This window comes from Ctenopharyngodon idella, chromosome 11, assembly GCF_019924925.1.
Source record: "Ctenopharyngodon idella isolate HZGC_01 chromosome 11, HZGC01, whole genome shotgun sequence".
Classification (NCBI taxonomy): Eukaryota; Metazoa; Chordata; class Actinopteri; order Cypriniformes; family Xenocyprididae; genus Ctenopharyngodon; species Ctenopharyngodon idella.
In genome coordinates, this window is record NC_067230.1 from 3083661 (window position 1) to 3086888 (window position 3228).

At 39.4% G+C, this 3228-nt stretch overlaps 1 pseudogene; it reads left to right on the forward strand.

Moving 5' to 3' along the window:
• Positions 1 to 791: 791 nt before the first annotated feature.
• Positions 792 to 1856, forward strand: LOC127523035 (putative nuclease HARBI1; annotated as a pseudogene).
• Positions 1857 to 3228: the final 1372 nt, after the last annotated feature.

A 3228-nucleotide genomic window follows, 5' to 3' on the forward strand; every position in this document is an offset into this window, starting at 1 on the left:
CTGCAGTTGGGTAAGCAAGATTTGTTCTTTACCCAGTTCAATTCGTACTTCTGCTCTTTCAGTTTCCTGTTTCAGAAGCAACTCATAGCTGTCACCATCCTGGTTTGTAGCTGAGGAACGTTTGCGTTTTCTTGTAGGAACGTCTTGGACTGTCTTCATTACATCCACTGGGGATCTATCTTCCTCCTCAATCACTGTAGTTAAGTCCAGGACAAACATTTCCTCTGCAGGAGAATTTTGCTCGCATTCTTCTGAAGTCCTGTAATTGTGGCCTCTCCATCTGCTTCTATGCCTTCAATGCCATGCAGAGCCTCTGATTTTTCTCCTCCTATGATATCAAGGACCATATCAGTGAAATCACCCTTCTTATATGGCTTGTTACCTGTTTGGGGGTTCTTGGCTTCAGTTAGGTCTTTTTCGTTGCCTTGGCCCTAAGGTTCTTCCATTGCAACATAACTTGTTTTATGGTCCTCTTTTGGCCAGACCCCATGGCATTGACATGATTGGTTATGTCCTCCCAAATGTTGTGTTTTCCTTTTTTGGTCAATTCTCCACCCTTTGCCGAGCTGAAACCTCCTACTATCGAGGCAAAATTGGCCCGAACACCCTCCAGCAGTGCACAGGTTTCTGCCACATTGAAATTAGGCCCTTTTGGGTCCATGGTTCCAACACTTTGGTGTAGCCAACACTGATCTTAAAAGCCTTGAGCATCATTGCTTTGGCTTGTGCTCAATTAGGCTTACACCAATCAGCTTATTGCTGGTTAATGGGTGACACCATTTAAACACATCATGTCTTTGCACCCATTTCTCTTAGCCTACAGAGGCATCCACATAGCGGGTATTGTTCATCGTTACCGTAGGAGAAGGTACCGTCAAAGGGTGCATGCTGAGCGTGCCAAACCACTCGAGCAATACACATCAGAAGATCTGTATGCATGTTTTCGCTTTGGGAGAGATGACATTAAGTACATTGCAGATCTTGTCAGGCCAACAATCCAACACCAAACCCAAAGGAGTCATGCTTTATCTGTGGAGGAACAGTGCTTAATCGCTCTGCGCTTTTACGCATGTGGGACTTTCTACCAAGTAGTGGTGACATTATGGGAGTGAGAAAAGCAACCGTGAGTAATGTGGTGAAGGCTATGTCAGTAGCACTGGACAGTCTGATCAATCAATTTGTTTCCTTTCCCAAGGATGACCAGACAGCTCAGACTAAGCACAAGTTTTTTTCAAATGGGGAACATGCCTAGCACTATTGGTGCTATTGATTGTACTCATGTGCATATCCAAGCACCTTGTGAAAGGGAGTGGGAGTATGTCAATCGAAAGGGGAGGCACAGTATCAACATCCAACTTGTGGGCAACGCCGACCTCTTAATAACCAACTGTGTTGTGAAATGGCCAGGGTCTGTTCATGATGCAAGTATTCTAAGAGAAAGTGCACTATACAGAGAGCTTCAATCCCACCGACCAAATGGCATAGTATTAGGAGACAGCGCATATCCACTCCTACCATGGCTAATGACCCCTTTTTCAGTTGCAAACACACCTGAGCACACACGCTTCAACTCCTCACATTGCAAAACAAGATGTGCCATTGAACGCATAAATGGAGTCCTGAAGAGACGGTTTGAGTGTCTTAACTACTTGCGAGTACAACCCAAGGTGGCATGCAACATAATCCTTGCCTGTATTGTTTTGCATAACATCACCACCAGGCGTCATGTCCCTCTTGATGACAATTTTGATGGACCTGAGCCTAATGTAGAACCAGAACAGCCGCCAATGTTCTTACCTAATGAAGAACGCACTGGACATGCAATTAGAGATGCAATTGTGAGAAATTACTTTTAACTAGGCTACTGAATATATTTGTTGTTGTCATTGCCATTAATATACTGTGTAATTATAGAGCTGTGAGCAACAGTGACATTTATTTGACAGCTGATAGCTTTAAGATTTTTGTTTGTTTGTTTGTTTTGTTTACCATATCTCATTAGATGTGACATGGTTCATATATGCTTCAAATATGAAGAAATGTATATATCATCAGTAAACATTGATTTTGTGATCATTCAATTAAAAAAAAAAAAAAAAAACTCTGATTTTATTTGGTTCGAAAAATCACAACTGAATCCACCCTTCTGATGGGATCAGGATAATCCTGTTTTTTTTTTTGGATCAAATAGATCCCAAACCGAGTTCAAAGTTTTGAAAAACCCAAAGGACAGGTTTGATCCAGATCAAATGTAAGATCGGATTACATGCTCTGATCTTAGTTTGGAATCCCTCTTTTGCTTTTGTAAAACCCATTTTCAAGATTTGATCCAATTCGTGATCCGAAAAGATTACTTTTGAAAAACTGGGCCCAGGAGTTTATTGCAGATTTGAACTGTGAAACAGGTACAGTTCAATAAACAGAGGCAACTTAACTGATAGATAATAGAGGTCCAATTAGATTTACACACCTGACTTCGCAAAAGTTTTTCCAGTTTATTGTGCTGTATACATCAAACATTTGATGTGTCATTCGTTGCACGTCCTGTATAAAAAAAAGTATGCACAAAACATAATCCCAAATATAGGGACATTGTTATAATTTGTGGTGAAAACATTTGTGGTATACACAAGCAAATTATTACAAATTACAAAGGAAATATCATCATCATCATCATAGTTGCTGCCATGCCATTTTCCCTCATTAATGAATTTGTATCCAATGTAGCTATAAGTGGGTTTGACTGCATCTAATTTGATCATTTCACTTCAAAATATAAATATTTTTTATGCCACAAATCTAAAAACATGAATGTGTCCACAAATCCCTCATTAACAAACAGACATGAAACCTTTTATATTAACATAATGCAATGTCACAGACCACTATTTTCCAGAGACACAAAAGATCAAATTAATTTTTGACTAAATGTTGTAATTCAGATGAAATGTCAACTTTAAGCCATTCATTTTATGTGATGAGATGATATTTGGTACCATCTATGGTCAAGAGAAAAAAATGAAGGTAGGGTGTTAGGTCATCTTGCCCCAGTGGGCATCTTTTCACATCTAATTAGACTAATTATATTATTATGAAAAGCTGTTTACATCTTCATTTACACCATTCTCCAGGGTGAACACGTAGAATAACCTCTTTATTAATCATTTGTTCCATGTTCCCACTTTTTGCTATACAATAACATTTTGCTGCTGCTGTGTTGTTACTTCA